The sequence below is a fragment of the Hypanus sabinus genome, chromosome 12 (assembly GCF_030144855.1).
Source record: "Hypanus sabinus isolate sHypSab1 chromosome 12, sHypSab1.hap1, whole genome shotgun sequence".
NCBI lineage: Eukaryota > Metazoa > Chordata > Chondrichthyes > Myliobatiformes > Dasyatidae > Hypanus > Hypanus sabinus.
In genome coordinates, this window is record NC_082717.1 from 85370974 (window position 1) to 85388503 (window position 17530).

Consider the following 17530-nt stretch of genomic DNA (forward strand, 5'->3'; position numbering starts at 1 on the left):
TCTTTACCTTAAATCCTTGTCAGAAGGGATTAGTAGCTTTTATTTATAATATGATTATGAAGATACAACCAGAAATATCAGTTAGAATTAAACAAGAATGGGAAAAAGAACTTCAATATAACATATCAACAGATAAATGGGAAAAAATTTTGCAAATGGTTAATTCTTCTTCTATATGTGCTAAACATGCTTTAATACAATTTAAAATTGTACATAGAGCTCATATGTCTAAAGATAAACTTGCTCGATTCTATTCTCATATTAACCCTCTATGTGACAGATGTCATTTAGCAGTGGCCTCATTGACCCATATGTTTTGGTCATGTCCCACTTTACATAATTATTGGAAGGATATATTTACTACTATTTCCTCAATTTGGAATATAGATTTACAACCTCATTTTATTACTGCAATATTTGGTATACCAAATGAAGATGGCAATCAGTTTTCCCCCTCAATCAGACGAATGATTGCTTTTGTAACATTAATGGCCAGAAGGTCTATACTACAAAATTGGAAAGAAGTAAATCCTCCTACTACATTTCAGTGGCTTTCTCAAACTATTTCTTATCTGAGTTTGGAAAAAATTAGAAGCACTATTTTTGACTCATCAATTAAATTTGAAGAAACTTGGAGACCGTTTATTCGACATTTTCATATGAATTAATTTGGCCTTCTCCGGACCTTTCTGCTTATTCATGTTCAGGTATGGAGTTCCGGAGTTCTTTGACACTATCTTATACTTGTAAACTGTTATTATTGCCTATGTTAGTTTAGTTTAGTGTTTAATTTTTTTTTAATATATATTTTTTCTCACATATTTTTTAATATTTTTTTTTTTCTTTTTTAATGGTTATTTGTTTTTTTTTTCATATAATCATGTGGACTTGATTAAGGTATTTTCTTTTGTTGATGTTTAGTAGGATATTATTATCTTATCAATGTGATTTCAAGTCTATTGTATTTATAATTTACTTATTACTATGTTATTTTTTTTTGTGTATATGTGAAAATCAATAAAAAGATTGAAAAAGAAAAAAGAAAAGAAGGGCAACTGACACCAATGATGATAGATACTGGAGCCACGTACACTTGTGTACAGCCACAGTATGCCCTTCACCTTCCCATGTCAGGAAAGTTTATCAAGACGGTAGGGTTCTTGGGGAAAACACAGTTGACACAGTGCACGGCTCCAGTGCAGTTGAGAATGGGAAATAAAGGAATTGTTTTGACGGTGCTAGTATGTCAAGGAACTCTGATTAATTTGTTAGGCAGAGATGCCTTATTGAAACTGGAATTAAAATTAGAATGCACCAGAAATGGGCTGAGTGTGGAAAGAGCAGGGGCTCAATTGATAGTGCGAGAAGACAAGAAGGTTAATTTCGTTTGGATAGGAGACATCGCAGATCAGATTCAGGAAACTTGGGAAAAATGGAAAAAGGGCGTGCAGGCTATATTACCCAGGGTGGTAATGCCCAAATCTGAGCTACATTGTACAGTGATTTTTGACGAGACTCAGAACAGGGAGTTAGAGGAGAGATGGCACCTGGAGGCATGTACCCAACAGCACCTGGAAGGGGAGGCTGTGATAATTGGAAAGCAAGGGGCAGCTTTACAAGTTAAGTGGACCACGTTTTTAGAAAAATGGTACAGGATACCAGAGGCTGCGTCCCACGTAACATTGTTGGTAAACAAGGGATATCAGTCTAAAGACTTAGGACCCTTAGTTAAGAGTGCTGAAATCGTAACAGTGTGGAGGAAAATCACGCCAGAGGTGTGGATATCAGAAGACAACAATTGCATTAAAATAATGGTAAGTGTAGATATGGTAGGGACAGTGAGAGAGGTCGAAATAACTCCCCAACCACACATTCCATTGCTGGGAAAGGCAAGAGGCCAGCAGAACGATAGGTTAGATGAGTTGCCATCTATTCTGTGGACACAGCATGACACGGATGTAGGGAAAATAAAAACAGCTAGTCCGGTGGAAATAAGGCTGAAAAAAGGAGCAATTCCAGCCAGGAGACCACAATACCCTCAAAGACCAGAAGCAGAAGAGGGAATAGCATCAGTGCAGGGTTGCTTGAAATAGGAGTGCTTAAAAGAACAAACAGTCCATGCAATACCCCGTTGCTGCTGGTCTTAAAAGCAAATAAATCTAAGTGGAGATTGGTGCATGATTTGCGAGCGGTAAATGATGTGGTAGTTCCCAACCCACACAGGCTTTTGACTAATGTTCCACCAGAAGCAAGTTACTTTTCAGTGATTGATTTGTGTTCGGCTGTCTCCAGCATTCCTCTAGCTGACCAGTGTCAGTATCTGTTTGCATTTACTTACAGAGATGCTCAGTATACCTATACCAGAATGCCGCAAGGGTTTAAACATTCACCACTTTTTTAATCAGGTGTTGAAGGTAGACGTAGAGGGCATACCATTGGAAAGTACATTGTTACAGTATGTGGATGACCTGTTGATTTGCTCCCACAGTAAGGAACAGTGTGAGCAGGACACTATAACTCTGTTAGAGAAGCTGGCGCACGGAGGACGTAAAGTATCCAAAAAGAAACTGCGATTTTGCACACAGCAAGTGGAATACTTAGGCAGGGTAATATCCAAGGGAGTGAAGGCGATAGCACCAGATCAGATTGAGGCAATAACTAAGGCCCCAAAACCCCAGACTGTAGGGCAGATGATGACGTTTTTGGGAATGGCAGGGTACAGCTCAGATTGGACAGGAGAATATGCTGAGATTGTGGCACCTTTGAGAAAGATAATGACAGAAGCAGGACATACAAATTTGAAGAATGGCTTACAGTGGAATGGAGAGGCGGAGATAGCTTTCAATACTGTCAGAAACACACTGAGTCTCAGCAATTTGCAGAACGGTAAACTTTATTTCTCGAGTCTGCAGAGTCGGACCCAACCAGCTCCTGCTAGATTGAGTGCCGAATTACACTTTGCACAGTTTTTTATACCCTACTTGTTTACGACTTTGTGAGTTGCACCCATGTGAGGTGCAGACATTCTTCCTTAATCTCATTACAAAATTACAAATGTGATTACCCTTTGGCCCACTTATCAGCCTCAGCGCATTTTGACCGTTATTGTTCAACCGTTAAGCATGTCTTCCCGTTACCCGTATCGCTTCTTTAATCAGCAAGCTATTGTTTCATCCTCATTTTGCAAATTGGTTTATACGTTGCCCTGCAAGTTGCTTTGCACGCTCTTTCTGTGTCAGCACATTCTAAATGGACTCCTTAAGTACTGTCTTTAATTTAATCATTTCTCTCAATCCACCCTTTTTCTTTTTAGAATGTGCTATCAGTTGGGCTTTTGCCACGGGTTTACATAGGCTTCTTCCTCTAGCTCTATTTCCCTTTGTAGGAGTACCTGAACAGGATCAGCTGGGGCCCCTGGTTGCATGACTTGTCTTGCCACCCGAGCTACTAGCTCCTGCAAGCAGGGGATCAGACATGGTAGCAGAAGGAGGACCATCAATCCCCCTCCTATAACCCCTAAAGCGGTTCGCCACCAGCCTCCTTTCAACCATCCGTCCAGCCAATCCCAATACCCCAGCGGCTTCCAGGTCTGTACCGGCACGTGGGCCAGTTTCCTTATTTTATCTGATATTTTTTGAACCACCTTTTCGTTGTCATCTATCTTTAAGCAGCAGTTGGTTAGATTAAACTTTCCACATACTCGTCTACCAATATCGAGGGAATATCCCACTGTCCTGCCTTGTTAATGCATAGCCATTTATCCTTGGGAGGACAAGTGGTAACACTCCCATATACCCCTAATCCTTGGCCCCCAAACCCCCACACATATCCCTTATTTCTTACTTGATAATATCGCCTTCCGTTTTCCAGGCATTCCTCCTTTTTGTTGTAGCCATAACATTTCTCGTTTACATGCGACTGTGATACAAAGGACCCTGGAAAAACCGTCATGCCCACCCTTACCGTAGTCCTGCACTTATCACATCCCCCTTCAGCGCTTCTCAACAATAGCAGTATATACATTACAGTCCCAAAGTTCATTCTGTCCGTCTTTTGAGCTTTAGCACCATCGGGTCTTCTCCCTGGACGCAAGTCCATTCTGCACCTTCTTCGGGCTTTACGGGTCCCTTGATTCTCGCGGTGTGGGTCCACCCTTTTTCTTTTGTCCTTACTGCGGCTTCGGTGGTCAGTAGCACCTGGAATGGGCCTTCCCACTGCGGCTGTAACTTCTCTGGCTTCCAAGTCTTAATCAGGACCCAGTCACCGGGCTGAGTTCGGTGGAGTGCTAAGTCCAGAGGTGGGGTTTGTGCGAGTAATCCCTTCCTGCGCAATTCTGCAAAAGAACGAGACAGTGCCTGTAAATAGTCCCTTACAAAGACATCTCCCCCTTGCAGGGAAGGATAGCCCTCCACCTTGTTCCAATATGGAAGGCCAAACAACATTTCATAAGGGGATACTCCTATATCTTTTCGAGGAGCCGTGCGGATTCTTAGTAGGGCCAGGGGTAGACACTTGGTCCAGGGTAGCTTGGTTTCCATCATTAGTTTTGTCAATTGCGTCTTCAAGGTACTGTTCATCCTCTCAACTCTTCCTGAGCTCTGAGGGTGCCAGGGGGTGTGCAGCTTCCACTGGATTCCTAAGGCGTCACAGATTAGCTGGTGTGTTTTTGAGGCAAAGTGTGTTCCCCTATCTGAATCAATAGACCCCATTATTCCATATCTCGGGACTATATTTTCTAATAGGATCCGTGCCACTGTAGGGGCGTCCGCTTTAGTGGTTGGGAATGCTTCCACCCACCGAGTGAAGTGATCCACAATTACTAACAGGTACTTCCATCTCTGAACTTGTGGTAGTTCCGTAAAGTCTATTTGGATCCGATGGAACGGTCGGACGGCTAGTGTTTGTCCCCCCTTATGGGTGGCACGCATCATTTTCTTGTTTACCTTTTGGCAGGTGTAACAGCCCCACACCTCCTGTTGAGCTAGTGTGAATATCCCTTTACAAACATAGTCCCTTAGGATAGTGTCGCACATAGCTTGCACTCCCCAATGGCTTTGTTGGTGTAGTTGTTGCAGTATATGACGAGTTACTTCCTTATTCAGTACTTGCCGTCCGTCGGGGGTCTTCCACTCGCCTTCTGATGTTTGTCGGGCTCCCAGCTGGCTCATAGCGTCTATTTCTACTTGGGTGAAGACTGGTAGTTTGTTAAGCCCTTCCCTTATTGGTATCAGGGTTAGAAGTCGGACCGTTTTTTCCATTGCTGCCCGTTTGGCTTCTTCATCTGCGAGCCGGTTTCCTATTGCTTCCGGGGCTGTTCCTCGTTGATGTCCTGGAACGTGAACCACTGCAATTTCTTGAGGTAATGTTAGGGCTTCCAGAGTCATGCTTATCATTTGTTCGTGAGCTAATTCCCTTCCCCTGGCTGTTATCAACCCCCGTTCTTTCCAAATCTTTCCGAAGGTGTGTACCACTCCATAGGCATACTTAGAATCGGTGTATATAGTGCCTATTTTGTTTCTTAACAGTTGCAGTCCCCTCTGCAAGGCATATAGTTCACAAGACTGGGCTGACCAATTACCCGGGAGCCGGCCGGACTCCACCGTCTCCCTAGTCCTCCTGTTTATAATAGCATATCCACTGTGTCGTACCCCATTGATGCATCTGGAGGAGCCGTCGATATATAGTTCCTCGCCTTCAATTAGGGGAACTTCTTGTAGATCTTCCCTACTTTTTGTCTGAAGGTCTGTTAGCTTCACGCAGTTATGCTCGGTTTCCTCCCCTGTTGATTCCCCGTATAAGAACTGTGCCGGGTTACAACTATTGTTCTTTTCAAAGCTTAAATCATCCCCGACCATCAGAATGGTTTCGTATTTCAGTATGCGAGAGTCCGTCAACCACCGCTGAGCTTTTTGGGCTAAGAGGGTGCTAACGGAGTGCGGGGTATACACCGTCATTCTTCCCCCCAAAGGTTAATTTCCGTGCTTCTTCTACTAGTACGGCTGCTGCCGCTACGGCTTGTATGCACGTCGGCCATCCCCGGGATACCGGGTCTAACATTTTTGATAAAAAGGCCTCAGGTTGCCGCTTTCCTCCTTTTTCTTGGGTTAGTACTCCTAACGCAGTTCCTTCATTGTTTGTTGCATACAGCTGAAAGGGCTTTTCCAGTGCTGGCAGTGTTAATACCGGGGCCCGAATTAGTTGCCCTTTTATTTTCCTGAACTTCTGTTCTTCTTCTTCGGTCCAGCTGATTATTCCCCGGTCTTCCTTTGCCAATTTGTCGTACATAAACTTCACCAGGGAGGTATAATTCTCTATCCAAATCCGGCAATAGCCCACTAAGCCCAGAAATTGTCTTATTTCCTTCTTTGTCCTGGGAAGCGGTATTTTAGTTATTCCCGCTATTCTTTCTGGGGTTATTTGGCGGTGCCCTTTACTGACTCTGTGTCCGAGATATGTTATTTCCTTCTCGACAAATTGCAGTTTCTTCTTGGACACCCGCAATCCTTTTTCTCCTAGGTAATTCAGGAGTCTTATAGTATCGTCTCGCACTACCTCCTCTGCTGGTCCCGATAGTAGTAGGTCATCGACATACTGTAATAGTTGGTTCTTTTCGGTACAATGGAATCCAGCCAATACTTGCTCCAGTACCTGTTCGAATAGGTTTGGGGACTCCGTGAACCCTTGGGGCAAGACGGTCCACCGGAGTTGCTTCTTCCGGATGTCTTGCCATGCTTTTGATACAAATTCAATTCGTATGAATTGTTCCCCTACTGCCGAATTAGGGTCCACCCCCGCATACTGTTGCACATTTTTCCGCACCCTATTGAGGAAGTCGGTTGGGCTCTCATCTTTCCCTTGGTGGTTTCCAAACGCCTTGGCAAAGTTGTGACCTTTTGGCACAGCCTCCCTTATTCCCTTAATGATGTACTCTCGCCACTGTCGCATATTGCGTCTTCCCTCTTCTGCTTGTTTGTCCCACTGTGGGTCGTTTACTGGAAATTTCCGGTCCCCCAATAACTCATTCGGCTGTTCCCTTCCCCAAATTGATATTGCAGCTTGTCGTATCATTTGCCTCTCTTGTGCAGAAAATAGCGTTCCCATAATCGCATGCATTTCTTCCCAAGTGTAAACATTAGGTCCTAAGAATTGATCCAACTGTTCTGCCAGTCCCATTGGATCTTCTAATAAAGTTTTCATATCTTTCTTAAATCCTCGTACTTCGGTACTTGTCAGAGGGACGTTTACAAATCCTGTCCCTCCTCGTGCTCCTCCCATTGGAACCTCTCGAAGGGGATACATCGATACCTCTTCCCTTTTTGATTCGTCCTTCTTTTTCTTATCTGCTCCTGTCACACTCCTTGTTTCGATCCTTGCCTTTGCTTTTTCCCTAACATCCCTCTCTTCCCTCTCTGGGTCTATTTCTTCTGTTTTTTCACTTTCTTCACGTCCTCCCTCTGCTCCCGCAAGGGGCGCAGAAGGCTGGACATAGGGAGGGGGTAAATGATCGAGTGGGTCCCACTTCCGCTCCCCTTTAATGCCCAATTTAAAACTCTTTGTTGTTACTCCTGGCCAGGGAGCCCAACAAAAAGCATAAGCAATTTCTTCCGGTTTTACATTTGGTTTTGAATTAACGTAAATGTTTAAGGCTTGTCGTACCCAATCCTCCTCAGACCCAAGCCGCGGCCACCAGACCGCAGGTTTTTCTATCGGCTGTTTCGACCAAATTAAACAGTACTGTATCATTTTTTTCTTTTGTTTCCCTTTTAGTCTTCCACATCCCCAATTCTCAAACATTCTACCGAGGGGGCTATCAGGAGGAACCCCCGGGTATGGTCCCGGTCTTTCCGTTTCCTCTTTCTTTTTAGAGCCACCCCCTCCCATCTTATTCCGCTCTTACTTAATCCCGCACCCTTCTACTGCTACAGTAGGCACTTTACCCGGTGCGTCCCAAGGACTTTTATCAGGAGGACCCCCGGGTAGCTATCCCGGTCTTCTCCGTCCTTATTTATTCCCGCACCCTTCTACTATAATAGTAGGCACTTACCCGGTGCGTCCTGGGGACTTCCAGTACCAGGTACTGTCCCCTTCTCCCCGTTTACCGCTCTGCGCTGTCCGGATATCACTCGCTCAAGCCGCGCCGGAGCGACGAGCAAGGAGTCAGGGACCGCCAAACTCGGCGGGGTGCACTGTCTCCGATGTCCTTCCTCGTGTCCACCGCGGCCGGAGTGTGGATCCCGGACGAGCCCCAACGTTGTCAGAAACACACTGAGTCTCAGCAATTTGCAGAATGGTAAACTTTATTTCTCGAGTCTGCAGAGTCGGACCCAACCAGCTCCTGCTAGATTGAGTGCCGAATTACACTTTGCACAGTTTTTTATACCCTACTTGTTTACGACTTTGTGAGTTGCACCCATGTGAGGTGCAGACATTCTTCCTTAATCTCATTACAAAATTACAAATGTGATTACCCTTTGGCCCACTTATCAGCCTCAGCGCATTTTGACCGTTATTGTTCAACCGTTAAGCATGTCTTCCCGTTACCTGTATCGCTTCTTTAATCAGCAAGCTATTGTTTCATCCTCATTTTGCAAATTGGTTTATACGTTGCCCTGCAAGTTGCTTTGCACGCTCTTTCTGTGTCAGCACATTCTAAATGGACTCCTTAAGTACCGTCTTTAATTTAATCATTTCTCTCAAATACTATTAAGCAAGAATTGCAGTCAGCACCAGCATTAGCTTTGCCTGACTACGAGAAGGTTTTTCATTTGTATGTATCCAACTGACAGGAGGGTTATGTCACAGCGGTTCTAACACAAGAGACAGGCACAGGAAAAGCAAAGCAGCCGATAGCATACTACAGAACGAGACGAGATGAGGCGGCTCAGGGGTATCCACCCTGTTATCAGGGATTGGCGGCGCTGTACTATGCATATGAAAAGGCATCATCTGTAACCCTGGGCTATCCTGTGACTCTGTACACACACCACAAAGTAGCAGAATTGCTGGAAAGAGGGAAATTTGTGCTGACGCCAGCCAGGATAGCGGCGTATCAGATGCTATTGACATTTCCAGACATAACCATACAGAGATGCACTACCAGTAATATAGCCGATTTTGTCCCTTTGGGCTATGAAGGAGAACCCCATGATTGTGTAGGGAAGACGATGGCATTTGCCAAATTGAGAGCAGATTTACCGTCAGAACCACTAGAGGATGCAGGTTATGATGGAAATCATGCAGGGTTCTCAGTAGTGCAGCAGGATCAGTCGAGCTAAAAGATTATTAGGATGGAGTCCTGTCCCCAACCGTGTTCTGCCCATCTAGCGGAAATCAAAGCCCTGACAGCTGCGTGTGAAATAATGTAAGGTGAGAAAGTAGACATTTATACTGATTCGGCATATGCTCATGGAGTATGCCATTTGTTCGGGGCAGTGTGGAAACAGAGAGGTTTTTAAAAAAGCATTGGAGATCCCATACAACATTGTCAGCAAATTCTAGACTTAATAAAGGCCATAATGAAACCTAAAGCATTGGCTATAGTAAAATGCCAGGCACATAAAAAGGGAAATGATGTGATAACAAAGGGAAATCAAGCTGCGGACGAGGCAGCCAGAAAAGTGTCTGGATGTACATCAGCTGTCATTGCCCCCCAGGTAAGCCTAGCTCCAGAACCTGTGGTAGAGGACCTAATTGAAATACAAGGTCAGGCAACTTTGGCAGAACAGACAATGTGGAGACGAAGGGGGGCCAAGCAGAACCCAGAAGGCTTGTGGAGCATGGAAGATGGTTTGTTGGTAGCGCCCACCCCTCTACTGATGATTCTGATTTCAGAAGCACATGGGATTGACCATTGTGCAAGGGGGGGAGTGATAAAGAAAATAAAGAAGGATGGTTTTTGGTCACCTTATTTACAGGCTTCAGTGGACTTTGTCTTGTCACAGTGCGAGGTATGTGCACAGAATAATGTTTGGAAGGGAATTACAACTCCAATAGGTCACATTCCTGTACCTGAAGGACCATTTAAACATCCAGTGATCGATTACGTAGACATGATAAAGACAGTGAGAGGGAAAAGATACATGCTGGTAGTAATTGATCGATTTAGCAGATGGGTGGAGGCGGTACCTTCAAGAGATCAAGGGACAAAGACAGTGGTAAAATTTCTGACAAATGAAGTGATCCCAAGGTTTGGAATACCTACAGAAGTTAGCTCAGACAATGGTTCAGCTTTTATCCAGAAAGCGGTCAAATTGGTACTACAGGCGCTGAGGATAAAGATTTGGATGTGTATACCACCCTCAGTCGCAGGGCATGGTAGAGAGAATTAATGGAACCCTGAAAGCCAAACTGAACAAAATCTGTGCAGACACTAAACTTAATTGGGTCGATGCTTTACCGTTAGCATTGATGAGTTACCGCCTGCAAACTAATTGAATGACATGCCTGACACCGCATGAGATGCTCACTGAGAGACCTATGCCAGTGCCCCAGTGGAGAGGGCCGTATAAGGGACCTAGTTTGGAACAATTGGAAATAGAATTGAAACAATACATGCAGCAGCTAACTATGATACATAGGTCCAGAAAGAGCTGGAGACCGTACAAGGGGAAGGACCGATCAAACGAGGAGACCAGGTTTACTTGCGAGTTTTTCTGAGAAAGTGGAACGAGCCAAGAAGGGAAGGACCCTTTTCGGTGACCAAGGCATCACCCACCGCAGTTCAGGTAGAAGGACGCTCCACCTGGTACCATCTGAACCACTGCATGAGGGCAGACCCGCAAGGGCAATCAGGTGAAGTGTCCAAGGTAAGTGATGCGGAAGAGCAGCTAGCGGGAGTCAGACAGGGGGAACAAGAAGCTGACACTGCACCTCAGGAGTTTGATCAATTAGTAAGGGAAATTTTTGATTCTGAGGATGGGCCTGAAGACCCTCAGGATGTGGTGGTGGATAGTAGGGCTTCTTCAGATAATGGGGATGAGCTGGGAATGACCAGTCGTGCCCCTGGGGACAGAGCACCCACATACTCCAGTGCAGACTTGGAAACCGTTAGTGTGGCAGATATGGAAAGGGACTGTTAAGTCCCCACAGAACCTACAGAAAAGAAGTAAGAGGAGCACAACACTTACCTCCTCGCCATGGTTAAAGACACGTACTAATCAGTGGTATCAATGGGCAACTTACACGGCAGGAATGAAGAAGAGACAGAATTGTTACCTGTGCTCAAGGGAAAGCCCCTCTCAGCATGTAGTTCCCATGCCTTATAACTCCTCCACTTGCATGCGGTGGCAGAGTATAGGGAGCAATGTGAACGACAGTGTTCAGGTTCGATTAAGGCTTGCTTCCTGAAGCTTTGTGTTATAACAGATCTCTGCTATCAAAGCTGTATGAGGAATGCACCAATGTGCCCATATTGGTGTATGTTATATCAGGCTTCCTCGCAGTTTGTGTGATGTTTGGAGAGAAGTGCTGTACTTTACCAAATAACACTAGTCCAGAAGTATCGTTTACTAAGGCAATGTACAAGTTGAAAAGTCTAAGAAAGGAAGTTAAACAGAATGCAGCGTCCAGACATCAGTTATTTGACTGGTTAGAAAGTAGACTCAGAGGATGGGGAGCATGGCTGACTAAAATGGCAATAACTGTCAGTATTGTATTGTTGAGCTGTGCGCTTGTGCTGTGCTGTTTTCTTCCTTGTCTCAAGTCTCTTGTAGTGCGTGCTGCAACCAAACAATTTCCGATGCTCGTGGCAATTACTGAAGCAAGTTTAGTGAAAATGTATCGTTACAGCCGACAACACCTGCAGGATGAACAAGAGCAAAACAACAGTGTGCGAGTAGATTGTAAGGGCTTCTGAGTTTTTTTCCCTGTCTCAGGTACAGAGGGACAGGTTTTTGGCTCAGCCGCCCAGGGTAACAGGGAGAGAATACTATGAGGTCTTGGCGCAGAAAATTATAGTTTAACCCGAGATTTGGGAATAAGTGCTTGAGTTTATTGGGGCTTTTGTGCGCGGACTCTTAGTGTTCTTTCTCTGTGTGTGTGGGGGGGGGGGGATATATTGGAGTATAAAAGTTGCATTGTTTGTTGTGTACCGGAACAGCTTTGAACTTGCTATTTGCTATGCATGTATCCAATTTAGTAGGAGAATGAAATCTTAAGAATGTAGAAGACAATGGTGTGTTAATGAGAGGTAGCTAAGAGATGTAGATTAGAACATGATTAAGTCAATGGGTAGAAACAATAGTGGCAGATGTACTTGTGATAAGCAACTGTAGATATGCTAATGCAACTAAACCAGGAGATTACTATAAAAAATGCTATGTACAAGGAATGGGGGGGGGCAATCAGCGACTAGCTCAATGACTGTCTCAGCTTTGATTTGCAAATTAAAGTTTAACCCTTCTTGAAGAATCTTCTGCATCTCCTGGTCGTTTGTGGGGCACGAGAAACCACGACACAGCCACTGACAAGGTGGGGGGACACAAGACCCAACTCTCTCCATATCTCAGTAGGCACCTGAACTAATAATCACAAGACAAAGGAGCAGAAGTAGGCCACTCGGCCCATTGAGTCTGCTCCGCCACTCCACCATGAGCTAAACTATTCTCCCATCTAGTTCCAATTTCCAGCTTTTTCCCCATATCCCTTGATATCCTGACTAATTAGATACCTATCAATCTCCTCCTTAAACACCCTCAATGATTGGGCCTCCACAGCTGTATGTGGCAACGAATTCCATAAATCCACGACCCTCTGGCTAAAAAAAAGTTTCCTCATCTCTGTTTTAAATGGGTACCCTCTAGTTCTAAGACTGTGACCTCTTGTCCTGGACACACCCACCAAGGGAAACAGCCTTTCCACATCTACTCTGTCCAACCCTTTCAACATTCGAAATGTTTCTATGAGATCCCCTCTCATTCTTCTATACTCTAATGAATACAATCCACGAGCCGACAAACGCTCCTCATTTGTTAGTCCCTGCATTCCAGGAATCATCCTTGTGAATCTTCTGTGAACTCTCTCCACATCAGCACATCCCTTATAAGATAGGGGGCCCAAAACTGCACACAGTATTCCAAATAGGGTCTCACCAGTGCCTCATAGAGCCTCATCAACACCTCTTTACTCTTATACACTATTCCTCTTGAAATGAATGCCAACATAGCATTCGCTTTCCTTAATGCCAATCCAACCTGGTGGTTAAACTTTAGGGTATCCTGCACGAGGACCCCCAAGTCCCTTTGCACTTCCGATTTTTGAATTTTCTCTCCATCTAAATAATAATCTGCCCGATTGTTTCTTCTCCCAAAATGTACAACAGTACATTTCTCAACATTGTATCTCATCTGCCATTTCTTTATCCACTCTCCTAAACTGACCAAGTCGCTCTGCAACCTCTGCGTTTCTTCAACACTTCCTGCTCCTCCACCTATCTTGGTGTCATCTGCAAACTTAACCACAAAACCATTTAATCCATAATCTAAATCATCGATATACAGTGTAAAGAGGCCCCAATACCGACTCCTGCAGAACACCACTAGTAACCGGCAACCAACCAGAATAGGATCCCTGTATTCCCTCTCTTTGCTTTCAGCCTATCAGCCAATGCTCCACCCATTCCAATATCCTTCCTGTAATTCCATGGGCCCACACCTTATTAAGCAGCCCCTTATGCAGCACCTTATCGAAGGCCTTTTGGAAATCCCAATACACAACATCCACAGCCTCTCCCTTGTCAGTCTTATTTGAGCTTACCTCAAAAAATTCCAATCGGTTGGTGAGGCAGGATCTTCCCTTCACGAAACCATGTTGGCTTGGGCCTAATTTTGTCATGCACCTCAAGGTAATTCATAATCTCACCTGTGAGGATCGACTCCAATAACTTTCCAACTACCGATGTCCAACTAATAGGTCTGTAGTTTTCTTTTTGCTGCCTCCCCCCTTTCTTAAACAACGGAACTACATTTGCGACCTTCCAGTCCTCCGGAACTGTGCCAGATGCTGCTCCCTCCTTACCCTTTACGTCTCCCAGAACAGTAATGCTGACCATGCTGCCCACAAAGGGGGCATATTGGGTTTCTAATTCCTGTGAGAGCCCTGAGGGGTCATACGCCAATGTTACATGTGGGTCGGGCACCTGCAGGGGTGGGTCCAAATCTCCAGGCCGAAGGTCCCCAGCCCACCACTGAGGAGGATTGTAGACCCAAAAAGTCCGTCTGGAGTCGGGACCGCTAATAGTAATTCCAGCATCGAGACATTTTATTTTAATTGTTATTCCGTCGGTCCCCAAATCGGACTCGCAGGGGTTTCGTCAGTGGGTAGGATTTTTCTTGTCTCATTAAACCACTCGGAGTCACACCAAGTTGACTGATGCAGGAAGATTCAAGTAGTTGCTCCAGTATCGAGCATAAAGGGGAAACTGTTGCCTTCCACTAGTAGGTTAAAATGGGCTCTTCTTCAGGGTTGTCAGTGAGGACCGGGAACATTAAGCCAGTGTCCGGCTGATCAACCAGTCAGGCAGAAAACGGGTTACGGGTGGGGAATGGTTGTTGGCGATCGGGACATTCCCTTTGCCAATGATCAAAGGTTGCATCCTGTAACCCTAACGTTTGCTAAGGGTGGTTGTTCTGTTTCGATCGACCCCGGTCCATGTTGCAACAGGGTCACAGTACTGTTCCTGGGGTGGGGCTGTTGCGGCCTTTTGAGAGATACGCAGGATCGAGGGGTATGTGGGAGCGGTGGGGCCGATCATCGAATCCTCCTCAGTTTCATCCGAATCATCATTTTGAAACAACAGGGGCAAACCGGCCATGTCGGGAGATACCTCCGCTTTACCTTTGTGATCACCATTTTTATTTCCCCGCTTCTCTTTCCTCTCATGTCTTTCTCCCTTCTTCTCTCTCTCCTATTCTGGTCAACATCGTAATCCTCACATTTATACTTCAAAACCTCCCAAGATTTAGGATTACCCTGCTTGTCACATACACTAATCCCCCTTCTACATGCATTATATTCCTAACTGCTCTGTCTAGACTTGGTGTTTAATTCCTCAGCTGTCTTTCTCCCTGTCAACATTAATATTTTCCACCTTTCTGCAGACCCCCGTTTCCACAGCCCTTCCTCTGTTTTGATACATTTATCCAAATCCCAGCTGACACCTAGTGGCCATATCTCATTCCCCAGTTTTTTATTTAATGACGCCAACAGACTGCGAAAATCATTTTCATCCCCCGGGTAGTCTTTACAAAGTTTAAATAAAGGCGTATTAGGTCCCGATTTATCAAGGGTCTGACCCATTTCAGAATTCAAATTATTCACCCGTTTGTAACTTAATGCCCTGTCTCTCTGCACCCACTTCAGGGTCCTGACCTTGCGTGGGGGATTTCCCCTCTTAACAACCGGTCTAAGGCAGGGTGTCCGACACAGGCACTTTCAAACAATATTATCCACTATACTTCAAAGTTTTGAGGACTCTAACCCCAGATACCTTAAGTTTGAGGACTTGAACCTCATCTTATACCTTGATCTTGAGGACTTGAACCTCACCCTCTTATACCTTGATCTTGAGGATTCGAACCTCACCCTCTTAGTTACCGTAGTACTCGGGTAGTTTAACTGTGGTTCTTCAGGAGCTCGTCAGAGGGTCTCCTGTCAGACGAAAGGGTCACCAAAGTGGTCAACTAATGAGAGGGATCGAGGTAAATCTTACCTTGTGGGCCCATCCACCTCAGAGTTGTCACAGAGACTGACACCGTCTTTACGGATGTACCTTGTCTTGAGCTCCTGGCTGGCTCGCCAAACTGTTGTAAACTTCTTTCGATCTACCCGATGCAAAGACACCATGTACTACGGTGAAAGTAACTTTAACTCTTAATTAGCAAGTTACTCGAGAGAACCCTCCTTTAGCACTCTCTCTCGGAGGCTGCTTCGAGGGTCTCTGTCTCCTGGAGCTAATACAGTTCTTTTTATATCATGCAGTCACGTACACAGATACATGTGAGTTCACCCCCTTAGTTTCTGTACAGACGAGTATTGTTAACTTTATCAGTCATAAATGGTTCATATAACAGTTTTAATTGCTACTATGTCTGGATGCAGACAGACACAGGCTTACCATCCAAAGCCTCCTGCCCTTGGAAAGAGCCGCTCCTTTTTTATGCTTATCTTGCAGGTGCCATAAGGAATACAAGGCAAAATAGGTTTCTCACAGCAATTAATCAAGCAATGATACAAGCTAACCCAAGCAAAACCAAAGTTAAGCGCAGATCGGATTCCAAGGATGATGTCACCTGCTCAGCTTATCTTATGGGAAAGTATTTGTGCATTTATACACTTTTTCTCAAGCTCATAGCTGCTATGACCCTTACAAAAAATAGCCAGGGTCACAAGCAGCCTACAAGATGCTAATATTACACTGGGAATTGTAAATCAGCAAGTCTTACTTCAGCAGTGGTCAATTTATTGAAGATTCCTAGAGACAAAATTTACTACCATTTGGAGGAGCATACTTCGATGAGGGATAGTTACAATGGCTTTGTGACAGGTCATGCCTTACCAGCCTAATGAATTATTTGAGGATGCAAGGACATTGATGAAGGTAGAGCAGTGGATGTGGTATATGTAAATTTTAGTAAGGCATTTGATAAGTTTTCTCATTGCAGGCTCATTCAGTAAGTCAGACTTGGGATGCAGGTAAACTTAGCTGTGTGGATTCGGAATTGGCTTGCCCATAGAAAGCAGAGGGTTGTTGTAGATGGAGTATATTCTGTCTGGAAGTCGGTGACCAGTGGTGTTCCACAGGGATCTGTTCTGGGACCCCTGCTCTTGGTGATTTTTATCAGTGACTTGGATGAGGAAGTGGAAGGGTGGATTAGTTTGCAGATGACACAGAGGTTTAAGTTGCGGATAGTGTAGAAGGTTGTTGCAGGTGGTTGACAGGGTGTAGAGCTGGGCTGAGATATGGCAGATGGAGATCAACCCAGAAAAATGTGACACGATTCAGTTTGAAGGTTGAATTTGAAGGCAGACTACAGGGTTAATAGTAGAACAGAGGGATCTTAGGGTTCATGTCCATAGATTTATCAAAGATGCTGCACAATTTGGTGGATATAATAGGATATTTTAAGAGACTCTTGGATAGGTACATGGAGCTTAGCAAAATAGAGGGCTATGGGTGACCCTAGGTAATGTCTAAAGTAGGTACATGTTTGGCACAGCATTGTGGGCCGAAGGGCCTGAACTGTGCTGTAGGTTTTCTATGTTTCTACAATTTTGATGGGGTGGTTGAGAATCATATGGTATGTTGGCCTTCAGGGGTTGAGTTCAAGAGCTGTGATGTAATGTTGCAACTCTACAAAAACCCTAGTTTGAGCATTGTGTTCACTTCTGGTTGCATCATTATGGGAAGGATGTGGAAGCCTTGAAGGGGGTGCAGAGATTTACAGGATGCTGCCTGGATTAGGAAGTATGTCTTAGCAGATAGGAGGATCAGCGGTGTAAAAAATGATAAGAGGCATAGATCAAGTAAGTAGCC